The 13,411-nt window shown below is 45.1% G+C and overlaps 1 protein-coding gene across 2 annotated transcripts in view; it reads right to left on the bottom strand.

The window, feature by feature from the left end:
* The window catches only part of LOC124788307 (E3 ubiquitin-protein ligase ZNRF2), a 714,395-nt gene that overhangs the window by 592,301 nt on the left and 108,683 nt on the right, over nucleotides 1-13,411 (bottom strand). The gene's annotated exons all lie outside the window — the stretch shown is intronic.

The raw sequence follows: 13,411 nt of genomic DNA, 5'->3' as shown, positions 1-13,411 counted from the left end.
CAGACGATTCCAGGAGCCTCGTCTCAATTTTTGCATATTTTTCTGGCATTTTTTGCGAAAAGTGTCAACGCCCACATTAACGACTCTTATGTCACTGTAATTGTCTTTTCAGGAACTTTCGAAAGTCACTGAAAAGCATAGCACTACGTTTAGAATATGTCTAGAAATTAGAACTAGGAACAGGGAAGCTGCTGCGAAGACCCTGGCCATATTACCCCCAGAGGTAGAGGACAGTGGCTACTACTTAATATTTCATAAAAATGTATATAGTTGCCACACATTATTTTCTTTTCTACTAAAAAATATTCCGTGTAATACCCTATAATATGAAGATTCACAATGTGTAAATGGAAAGCTATCACGAAAATGAATACGGGCCGATTACCTTGGTTCGGTGAAAAATCATTTTTTCTTAGAGCGACTACTTGACCCCACTTCCTCTGCTGTCTGGAAAAAAAGATGTAGAAATATTCAATCAGATACTCGTAAGTTTCCAAGGTGGTGCAGAGACTGACAACATATTGTAAATGTTCAGAAATGTACTACTGTTCGCACCAGAAAACAAAAAAACCTAGGATCATATGCCTACAATAACAACTGTTCAAAATTACTATCAGTCAACTGCTACCAATATCTGAGTACAACGATTTGCTGGAATACGAAGTAGAACGATCACATAGACTCAGTCGTTGATAAGACAGGAAACCTCGGATCATTGGCAGGATCTGGGGAAGTGCAGGCAGTCTAGGAAGGACTTCGACCTCAAATCACTTGTGCCGACTTGTGTGTGAGTGGAGCCCATACGAAATGTGACTATATGGAGATGCCGAACATAAACGAGGAAGGGAGCCATGCGTGGTCACAGGTATGTCCGACTGGCTGGAGAGCGTCACGGCTACACTGAAAAACCTGAATTGGCAGACTCTCGAAGACAGGTGCCTTACAAAATTTCTTTTTGAGGGCGGGGAGGGCAGAGCGATCAGGGGTCGTAACCCGAGGCCTGGTCACGGTGTCCCCCTCACCCGTCAAGGAATCAGGGATGGTAAGGGGAAATCTTTTGTGGGAATTTTTTATTTATTTATTTTTATTTACCGTTTTTAATATATTCTTAATTTGGTTTTACTTTATACCACAACAAAAATAAATGTTCCTAGCACCGCATCGTGCTCTGAGTAAAGAAAACAATATCTCGGCACGTTCCTACACCGAGGTAATAATGTATATGGTGAAAACGAAAAAAAAAAAAAATGCTGCGTACGTTCTGCAGAAGAGTGTGTCGCTACTCTCCTTCCGCTTCATCATCCAGGTATGTCTTCACGTATGTCGTATGTTTTCCACCGACAATCGAACTTAGTCTTGTCAGCTCACTCAATGCATGTCTTCTCCTACCTGTTGATGATCCAGCTGCGTGGAGGGTCGCTTAGGGCACTCCCTAAGTAATTAGAAAAATACTGACTGTATTTTGGGTTCCGTACGATCTTGCAATGACGTTCTTGTAGGTAGTTTCAAAAGTCGAATACATCTTTAGGTCCATCGCGAAATAAGTAAGTGTACCGCATGCGCACGGATCCACGTGTCAGCGTTGGTCTTGGTGCGTGGGAAATACTGTTGATCTGGAAATAGTAGAAACCGAGGTGTAATGTGCTCCGGAGTCACTCTTAGAAAATACGACAAAATTTGCCGCACCAAGAGCCATACGTCTTCTCCCGCGCCACATGTGAGACGGTGTTCGTCCGTGTCTGGCGTCCCGCAGTCTACACATAGAGGCGATTCCGCCAAGTTTATCTTGTGGAGGCGTGATCGGGTGATCTGTTTACCATTGACTGTGATGTACCAAGTGGATCGGACGTCTGTGGCCAGTGTAACCGCATGCATCGTCTTCCACACCACCTTCCAATTAACCTGAGGGCTTTTGGTCTCCACGATGTTTGGCGGGCGCCTCTGCTGTACGACATGATATACACTCCTGGAAATTGAAATAAGAACACCGTGAATTCATTGTCCCAGGAAGGGGAAACTTTATTGACACATTCCTGGGGTCAGATACATCACATGATCACACTGACAGAACCACAGGCACATAGACACAGGCAACAGAGCATGCACAATGTCGGCACTAGTACAGTGTATATCCACCTTTCGCAGCAATGGAGGCTGCTATTCTCCCATGGAGACGATCGTAGAGATGCTGGATGTAGTCCTGTGGAACGGCTTGCCATGCCATTTCCACCTGGCGCCTCAGTTGGACCAGCGTTCGTGCTGGACGTGCAGACCGCGTGAGACGACGCTTCATCCAGTCCCAAACATGCTCAATGGGGGACAGATCCGGAGATCTTGCTGGCCAGGGTAGTTGACTTACACCTTCTAGAGCAAGTTGGGTGGCACGGGATACATGCGGACGTGCATTGTCCTGTTGGAACAGCAAGTTCCCCTGCCGGTCTAGGAATGGTAGAACGATGGGTTCGATGACGGTTTGGATGTACCGTGCACTATTCAGTGTCCCCTCGACGATCACCAGTGGTGTACGGCCAGTGTAGGAGATCGCTCCCCACACCATGATGCCGGGTGTTGGCCCTGTGTGCCTCGGTCGTATGCAGTCCTGATTGTGGCGCTCACCTGCACGGCGCCAAACACGCATACGACCATCATTGGCACCAAGGCAGAAGCGACTCTCATCGCTGAAGACGACACGTCTCCATTCGTCCCTCCATTCACGCCTGTCGCGACACCACTGGAGGCGGGCTGCACGATGTTGGGGCGTGAGCGGAAGACGGCCTAACGGTGTGCGAGACCGTAGCCCAGCTTCATGGAGACGGTTGCGAATGGTCCTCGCCTATACCCCAGGAGCAACAGTGTCCCTAATTTGCTGGGAAGTGGCGGTGCGGTCCCCTACGGCACTGCGTAGGATCCTACGGTCTTGGCGTGCATCCGTGCGTCGCTGCGGTCCGGTCCCAGGTCGACGGGCACGTGCACCTTCCGCCGACCACTGGCGACAACATCGATGTACTGTGGAGACCTCACGCCTCACGTGTTGAGCAATTCGGCGGTACGTCCACCCGGCCTCCCGCATGCCCACTATACGCCCTCGCTCAAAGTCCGTCAACTGCACATACGGTTCACGTCCACGCTGTCGCGGCATGCTACCAGTGTTAAAGACTGCGATGGAGCTCCGTATGCCACGGCAAACTGGCTGACACTGACGGCGGCGGTGCACAAATGCTGCGCAGCTAGCGCCATTCGACGGCCAACACCGCGGTTCCTGGTGTGTCCGCTGTGCCGTGCGTGTGATCATTGCTTGTACAGCCCTCTCGCAGTGTCCGGAGCAAGTATGGTGGGTCTGACACACCGGTGTCAATGTGTTCTTTTTTCCATTTCCAGGAGTGTATATCCCGCGCCGACGCCTGTTTCGTCGGTAGTACTGCGATACGGACATAGCTGTGTTCAATGTAAAAGTTCCCGAAGTAGTAGAAGGGTGGGGGTATGACTTGCGTCGTCAGTGGGGGCATAAGGGAGGGCGGAGCTAAGGACTCCAACAGCAAACGTGTCAAACTTTCCGGGTGGTGGCGCCGCAGCTAAAATTTCATTTTGTTCGTTTTCTTTAGTTGTATCTGATCGGGGCGGACGTCGTAAGACATCCTTTTAAGTTCGTTGTTGATCTATTAACTCAGTTTATTTTATTATAGAAGGCGGCTAACCCTCTGACCGCGCACGCTGAGCTACCGTGCCGGCATCCCTTAAGGACCCTGAAGAGAAATTACAGCACGCATGGAGCCTAACGTTTTTGCCGTGCTAATTACGTATGCTCTTTCATGCGCTTCACATTGCTTTGTGGGGAGCAGACGGCACCTTCCGGCCGAAGACGGCTCCTCGTGTACCGGAGTGCGGGGCCGCTGGTGGGGCGGGGGCGGGGGTGGGGGTGGGGGCGGGCAGGCCAGCCAGCCAGCAAGCTGGCCACGTGGCGTGCACAGCGTACCGTGCCGCTCGCAGTCGCAGCCGGCGCTGGCGCTATTCGAGGCGGCCGCGGGTCAATACGTCAACAGCGGCCGACACTCGATACCCTCCCCACCCACGCACTACCTGTGCGAGTGCGCCGCCGGGGTCAGGCAACGCACGCACCACATATTTACTTCAAACTTTGGAGACGTTTCGTTGGCCATTAAAAAAAACAACGTGCACGTAGTAAGGTGCACTTCTCTGGCAATTCCGAGAAAATTGCGAGACAAGTTGTGTCACGTAACTGACGGTTCTGTGAGGAAGCAGGCACGGTAGCTGAGCGTGTTCGGTCAGAGGGCTGGTTGGTCTCTGGAATAAAAAAAACGCAGTTAAGGGATCAACAACGAACTTCAACGGATGTCATGTGACGCCCTCTACGACCAAATACAACGAACAATAACGAACAAAATGCAAAAAGTGGTTAGCGTTCGAGCATTGTAAGACGGACGTGTTTGAAGCGACGGTTCGACTCCCACTCTTGCTTAACTTTTAATCTATTTTTTTTTCATCACTTGCCATACTATTTAATTTATATGGCACTTTAGGGCTAATATAATTTTTAAAAAACCACATCTATTTGCAAGAAGTTTAAGTGAATTTCAGGTTATTTGACAAATTACTGTTTTTAATTAAATTTAATTATCACAACAAACATATTATTTCTATCGACAGGTAAATGAATAGACGCACAGAGCTTTCCTGAAAATATACACCTGTCGTACAATATGGTAAGGTGCCCGGAACTACTCTGCACCTCGACGCTTCGAGCTGCAGACTCAAAGGCAGGCTCCATTTGGCAGTTACCCTGCGTAGCTGTCAGGCGTGGCTGATGTAGCAAGAACGAATAGCGTAGGTGCGAATTTTTTGAACATCACAGAATTTATACTTGTACCACAAAAACGGAGGTTTGGGCGAGAGTCGAACCGTCGCCTCATTACATTTTTGTCTTACATAGCTTACACACTAACCACCTGACCGCCACGATCTGTAACGTCCGGCACCTACACACACACAGATATGACACTTACATAATAGCCGCGTACAACTTCTCTCGCAATTTTCTCGTAATTGCCAGAGTACTGCACATTACTGCTTGCACATTATGTTGGTTTTAATGCGTGATCCCAACCTCGCGGCCTTCCCTCGTCAGGCGTGTTTGACATCTTACCGTGGCCACACTCATCTCAATGCACTCGTAACGAACGACTAAGACTGGGTCAATGTACGCTAGGGGCACTGATTGAAGGGCACAAGGTTGTTACGTAAATAAAGTACTTTTCGCTCGAGTGCTACTGCACCGATCGCTTTTATTCACTGGCGAGAAGCTGGAGAGGGAATTTCATTTGTTCACTCGCGTGATCGCCACAAACTATTTTTTATTCGATGGCCAATATTCTAAACAGACGGAATGGGTAGTACCTTGTCACCATAGAAGCTAATTTTCTTATGGGAGATTTCGAGGAGCCAGTCCGAGGAGTTAAAACCCACGTGCTTATGTAGATGAAACCTTTGTAATCTGGCTCCAGGGCACTACATCGCTGGATGTATTTCTACGGCATCTCAAATTCATTTCACCCTGACACCACGTTTATAAAGCAGACAGAGAAAAACGGCGTCCTGTCCTTCACTGCCGTGTTGGTGCTAAGAAAAGAGGAATGCACCTTGGGTCACATTGTTACCGTAAAGCAAGAAACACGCACTTGGACTTACAGGCCAGCAGCTATCAACATCCTTCGCAACGAAGTGGCTTACCTACGAAGTTGGTCGACAGTGCATATCGGATTCAGACAGCGTCGTCGTAACTTGTTTGCCTACCATGCAGCGCGCCAAGGTGGAGATTCTGTCCGCACGTGGACTGGGTTTTTTGTTGTCCTCGGCCTCATTTCATCATCACCGGCACGCAAGTCGCCCAATGTGGCGTTACCTGAAATAAGACTTGCAACTCGGCGGCCGAACTTCCTCGGATGGGACCTCATGGCCATCAATGTAACACCATTATTTCATTTTTTTGACACAACATATCCGAAGAGCTAAATCACTTCCGACCAACATTCTCGCGAACAGATATTCCGAACGGGAGATTGGCGTGCGTCACTCCTGGAGCGTTTTAAGCTATGTGAGGAGCTAGAAAAAAGTGAACAGCAAATACGAATGGTCGCCTTATACTCCAAAACAGGAATATTATTAAGGAAACAAAGTTAAATCAGTCTTCTGTCCTCCAACGAAATTCAAGGGCTAAGCTCCGTTAGGAACGACCACTAGCTGCGCGAAGTCACACAAGAGAAAGACTTGCCGCACTGTCAAAGACATGCGCCGAACTACGACGACACACCCGTCTGTCCCTCCCACATATGTCCGCCGTGACCGAGCACTGTCTCAACACAGGGCACAACACGGCAACACGATCGGTATAGCAATCGGATTCGACTTCTTCCAAAGGCATTATCTAATTACCTGAGAACGCTACGTGAAGATACAACCCAACAGGCCATAAGTGAATTTTGCTAAAATAATGTGATCTAAAAGAATTATTGAGCTCCCGGCGGAACACCAGCATGGTACGTGAAACTAATCATAGCTGTTCCAACAAAATGAATCAGTTTTTAAACTTCGTTAAACGTGTTCAGCTGGAGTCCAGCAGTGCGAAAAAATGACTTCTGAAGCGTCGGAAATGTACTATTAGAGGCTTCTTTGTTGAAAGAAAAAGTCTACTTTCTAGGAATTAGGAAGAAGGAGGGAGGGTTTTAACGCCTCTCGTCGACGATAGATTGTTGGAATCAGAGCTCGAGTTCGGGAAGGAAATCGGCCGTATTCTCTCCCAGGGCACCGTCTGGGAAGTTCACGTAACAGATTGAGGAAAGTCGCGGAAAATCTACATCCCTCCTGAATGCGAGTCTATATCTTGTCCCCTACACCGTATCTTGTTCTGGAATCTGCAGTGAAACTGCTGACGAAGTAACTGATGTGAACATAACAGTCGTCGGAAACTTTAAAGGGTGAACGAAATTAAGATAATTCTACAGAATCCGCCAGAAAAATGTGTACATTCTTTGTCAGGCTCTATTGAGATATCGATATTGTCGTTCGATTTGAGTTACGAGTGTGTTGTAATATGGTCTTTGGCTCAACAGGTGTTAGCACTTTCATTTCGGTACTGAGAAAACAAGATGGCTGGAGCACGCTTGACATTCGAGCAACGAAATTGTATTGTGAAGTGGTTTTTCAAGTTTGATAATGCGGTTGAAGTCCAATGTCAGTGGAGGCGGGAGCTTGAAACCGACCCGCCAACGCGTCTAGCAATAAAACGCATCATTGACAAGTTTGAATTGCATGGGACGATTTGTGATAGTCACAAAGGAAAAATCAGGAAGCTACAAGTCCTGCTTCGTCGGCTCCCGTGTTGGAAACGTTTGTGGATTCTCCACAGAAGTGTGCTATGCAATGTGCACATGAAGAGGGGGTTAGCAGCACAAATGTACGAAGAATTCTGAAAGCCACGATTACTGCAAGCGATTAATGATGACGATCCTGATCGCCGAATGCAATTTTGCGAATGGTATCAGCAAATGGTAAATGATGTCGAACAATGTCACGAAGGTAGTGTGGAGTGACGAGGCACAATTTAAACTTGATGGAACAGTGAATCGGCATAACACTGTGTACTGGGCACCGGAAAATCCACATGTCTATGTGGATAAATGTGAATCAACTAGGGGTTCATCTGTGGTGTGGACTGTCATCTAGGGGCTTAGTAGGACCCTTTGATGCTACTGTCACTGGAGAAGAGTACCTGCAAATGTTACGCACATCAATTTTGCCAGGTATACGTGCGCTTTATGGAGCTGATGAAGAGGACCAACAGGACGGGGCGCCATCACACTTCCACCTAGCCGTATGAGCTTTCCTGGTTGACAATTTTTCGGGGCATTGGACTGGACGAAGAGGGCCCATTGAGCTCCTCCCTCCACGGTCGCCAGATATAAAACCTATGGAATTTTATTTGTGGGGGACTGTGAAAGATAAAGTCTATTGACGTAAGCCACGCACGCTGGAGGAACACATTTTGAACGTTTAAACTGAAGGTTGTACAACATGTGTGATCAATTATTACATGTAAAATAAACACATAAGTAATACTTTTCCTTCCTTAAAGTGTGTATAAATTTTTCTGGCGGACTCTGTATTATATGGACAAAAGCGTCCAATAACTAACATTCTCTGTGACGGCCACTGCTGCTATAAACTGAGGGGTCAAACGGTGTTACTTCCAAAGTAAGAGCCTTTTCTGTATACGAATGTCGGTCAGAGGCCAAATGCTGTTGTCAAAGAGCGGAGCCCCTTGCAATGCCAAGCCCGTTGACACGGGAACATTGCCAAGTGTCAAACGATCTTGATGAAACTTGGCAGATGTGTAGAGGGGGACAATAGTGCAATACTTATTTTTTTGTTTGTGCCCAATTTCACTTTTAATGGGTAAAACGCGACCTGAAAGGTAATTCGGCATTTTAGGTTTACAGGGAGTATTTTCGAAACGATGTTACGTAAAAAATGTTCTCCGTATAAAAGTTGATATGTAATTAATGTTCTTAAAAACTGTGTAATCAACTTGTGTAATAATCTGAAATTTTGCGAAAGACCCCACGACCATTAATTTTGAAAAATGAAAACTTTTGTTGCAACATAAACTAAACAAGTCACATACATCACCGTGTAATAAGGCTGGTTTCTGAAATACCATTTTTGGAAAATAGGCTGTACACAAATGTGCTGTTTGAGTAATATTTTCAACATACATAATTAAAGTATCTAACAGTCATTTCACTACTATTCTAATCTTTTATTTTACTTATATTCGTTTTGCGTTTCAGACTTATTTTACGTTTTACATTCAACCTTTTTTTTTAGTTTACCGTTTCACTTAAGTGTATTTTCTTAATTGAAAATAATAAGTAATTCATTATTATGATAGAAAATAATTACAATAATGATAATCTGTAAAGAAATCCTTGAAACATAACCTTTTTACACCATGCACATAAATTGAAAGAAACGTAAAAGAGAATATAAAATAAAATTCAGCAGGATTTCAAATTGTCACAGGTCATCCTCCAAATATCCTGATTTGTGTCAGGCATATTTCAGTTCAATGGTAAACCTTGGCGAAGAGAACTGATTATGCACTAGCGACTGCAGCTTGATGGTATTGTTTCTCATGTGGAGGTTGACATCATAATCATTCAACAGAACCACATCTGAAAATCTCACATAGTTCTTACAAAATCGAAAGCTGTAAATGTTCCACGGCTGTACTTGTGCCGTCGAGCACTTTTTTATCACCATATTTTCCTTGTCTTCCAATAAGGCGCTCAAAACTGATTTTTTTTTCTTTCGCACTGACCACCCGCCTTTTCACAGTTTTAAAAGAAATTAAGGGTAAGTTTGACCAAGAACTTGAGATCTGTTTTTGAAGCCCACAATGTCCTTGTAACAGCTTAGATAACTCGTAAACAAATGTCTGAGCAGTTCAGAAGATACTTGAAAGATGTTTCCTTTCCCAGTGATGGAGAAATATCTGTATTGTTTTTGCGGTGGTCAGTGGGAATGAACCGCTTAGAGCATCGTACCTGAGGACAAGGGACTTGTTCATCTGGTGACCCCAAAGGGATGGACGTCACAGGCACAGCCGTGGGATGTATACAGCTTTCGATGTTGGAAAAACTTTGTTAGAAGACTTTCAGACACAGTTGTGGTGAATGTTGTGATGCTAACCTCCACTTGAGGAACAATATAATGAAGCAGCAGTTGTTAATACATAACAAATCCTCTTAGCCAAGGCTTAACAATGTACTGAATTATACCTAATACAAATAAGGATATCTGGAGGATCACCCGTCACAACTTCAAATCTTACTGAATTTCTGTCGTGTATATTAGTGAAGAAATGTCGTTCAATTTATCTGCATGGGGTCCAAAACGTTATCTTTTAAGTATTTTTTACAAGTTATCACTATTATAATTACTTTCTATCGTAATAATGAGTTGTTATTTTCTATTACAAAGTGAAACGGTAAACTAAGAAACAACCAATCATGAATGTAAAATAATTTAACACACAAAACAAATACAAGTAATATAAATAATTATAATAGTAATAAATGTTTAGGTATTTTAGTTAGGTATGTTGGAAATATTCCAATAGCACATTGTGTACAGCTTATTTTCGAAGAATGGTATTTCAAAAGTGAGCTTTATTATACATGGATGTGTGTGACTTGAAAGCTTCTTATAATTTATAACAAAAGTTTTCACTTATCAAAATTAGTTAATGGTGGTGGGGTGTTTACAAAATTTCTAATTATTACAAAATTTGTTTACACAGTTTTTCAAGAGCATTAAATATCATCTTTTATATGAAATTTTTTTTTATATAAAGCGAAATTGGAAAAACACGTTCTGCGCTATTTTGCCTCCTCTACACATCCGCCAAGCTTCATGAAGTTACCGACACTTGGAAATTATCCCTTGCGAGTCTTAACGGCACATTTATCCTGTGTGTGGAGCAGCGACCATCACCGCCCACCCTGACACTTCAACTGTGGCAGGCTACTTCAATGTCGCCCTTGCAACGTCGTTGTTAAGACACCTGCTCATGGTGTACGCGGTTTCTCGGACACCATGCAACTCCATCTAATCTGCATCTATATTCTTCAAGACACTGGCAAGTGTACCGCATTTCTCACTAAATACTTGTTATTGAAACTTTGTAATTAGCCCACTGCGAGGTAGTTTGCCTCATTCTACAAGTTCCTGTCAGGTCAGGTTTGCCTGCATTTGCATGACATTTCACCGTGGATTAAACACATTTGACCACACTGGTGGTGATGCCCTTCTCTGTATACACTCAATATCTCCTGACAGTCCTGGTTGGCAACGACATCCCCCCCCCCCCCCAAATACTTTAGTAATATACTAGGATGGGTCGCACGAATGTTTGACAAGAACCTCAGTTGCATTTCTCCAGTATCGTACGAATGAAACAATCGCGCCCCGAGAGTAAGGTTTGTTGTTAGATTACGTGAGAACTACAAGTGACGATTTTAAACAGGTACTTACTCCAGCCGTTTTTGGACGCAAAGCCATCTGGGACCAGAGGAATACAGATCATCGCAACCGCTTCTAACTGATAATATTAGGTGTAATAATTTTGGGAATTAGTTCCTCTAACGACATTTTTCTGATCCGACGACCTGGGGGATACAGATGTACTGATAACCGTTTCAGCGCCGTCCGCCTACAGATAGCGTAGTGACATACTCAGCAGAGCGTCATCTAAGTCTACCCTTTAATACGGAATGCTCACAGCCAGAAGGTTCAGTGTGGTGTGCGAATGTGTGAAGCAAGAGGTAACCATGCAACGGAGACGCACTCGTGCTTCCTACAGCCAACTGAGCGAGTTTGAAAGGGGTCCAATTGTAGACTTCCAAGTGGCGGAATGGTCCTTTCGGAGAATTGACACACAAGTTGGACGTGCTGCGTCAGTTGCGAGATTCGTCAACCAATAACTCTTTACAGAACTACGTAAACATGTCGAACAGGCGTGGCATAACGTCTCCCAGGACAGCATTCACCATCTGTACGATCGACTGGATGTCACCAATCTGCGCGATCGACTGATGGCAGAGTCAGCGGCTGCATTGCAACCAGTGAAGGCTACAAGAATCTTGAGTGAATTGGAAACCTCTATACGGCTGTACTCTTTTTTTTTTTTTTTCTTCGGCAGTGTATTTCGAGCAAGTCGCAACTCTCCCCAGCAGCACTCAATGTAACTCACCGGCGCAGCTTTCAACAATATCGCGTGGGTACTGAGACAAGCTGTTCCTGTGGTACGGAAGGCAGGTGGTTCGCAGGACGGGGTCACTGACGTACAACCGAAGCCCCGAGCAGACGCCGTTATTGGATTACAGGGGTGTTGCGCTCGACTTAGCGCTTCCGGTTCCGTGGCACTTGCTCACTTACCAGGCGATCACAGGGGCTGGAAAAACCGTATACCTCGTCTACAAGTCACGTCTGCTGCCAGTATATACATGTCGAATGACTCAAGACTACGAGAACGTTCACTTAGACGAATGGATGCAACAGTGTGCTAATAATGTCCCAGTTCGCGGACCTCTCTTTCACAGCAGGTCTATAGCAGATGATCAACACCACACAACTTTCGTCTACCAGAATGGCTGTGATAATAGCTTGTTGCCACATTCATGAAACACGGAGCAACCTGTGTCGTGATCACGCAGATGTGGTATTTATTCCTATTTGCCTCATCATTGTGCCTCCGCGCAGTGCTATGTTGCTGATATTATTCCCTATAGCTATTGTATTTTCGTGCCTATTTATTATTTACATTTCCATTCACTTTTTACATCCGCAAGCCATCTTGCGGTGTGTGGCGGAGGGCACTTTGTGTACTACTGTCACTTCCCCCTTTCGTGTTTCAGTCGCTCCGTGTAGGATCGAATCTCTCTAATTTTATCTTCACGGCCTTTTCGCGAGGTTTACGCAATATATCTATTGATTCACGTAAGAACACACGCTCTCGAAAGTTGAACAATAATCCACATTGCGATGCAGGAAGCGTCTCTTGTAATGTCTGCCACTGCAGTTGCTTGATCATCTCTGCGACGTTTTTCTGCTTACTAATTAAACATGTAACGAAACGCGCTGCTCTCCTTTGGATAGTCTCCATTTCCTCTAGCAATCGAAACAGGTACGGATCCGAGGTTGACGAGCAACATTTAGGTACTAGTCGAACGAATGTTTTGTAAGCTACTTCCTTGGTTGATGGGCTACATTTCCTGAAAATTCTTCCACTGAATCTCAATCGGGCATCTGCCTTACTCGCGATTAACTTTATGTCACCATTCGATTTCAAATCTCTCCGTACGTATACTCGTAGATACTTTATGGAAGTAACTGCTTCCGGTGACTGTTCTGCAATTGCGTAATCACACAATAAAGGTTCTTTCTGTCCATGCACTTGCAACGTGTTGCATTTGTTTATGTTGAGAGTGAACTGCCACTCCTTGCACCAAGTGTCGACCGTGTGTATGTCTTCCTGAATTTCGCTACAGTTTTCTAGCGTCCCGACTTCTCTGTATACAGCAGCATCATCTGCGAAAAGCCTCATGGTACTTGCGACGTTAGTAACTTTCGTGGCTCACGCCCGAAGTTTATTTTACGTCAGCAGACACCTCTCTGTTCGGAATGACATGCTGTGTTCTGTTGTTGTGTTAGATTTGTCTGTAATCATGGTATCCTTATTCCATTTTTATCGCCGACACAGCGAGATAAGAAATAATGTGTAAAGTTTGTTGGGAGTAGCTAAGTGCTCTCATTCTCAAATACTGGATGAATAAAATCC

Source organism: Schistocerca piceifrons, chromosome 3 (genome assembly GCF_021461385.2).
Source record: "Schistocerca piceifrons isolate TAMUIC-IGC-003096 chromosome 3, iqSchPice1.1, whole genome shotgun sequence".
NCBI classification, from domain to species: domain Eukaryota; kingdom Metazoa; phylum Arthropoda; class Insecta; order Orthoptera; family Acrididae; genus Schistocerca; species Schistocerca piceifrons.
This window is presented reverse-complemented; position numbering and strand designations above follow the sequence as displayed.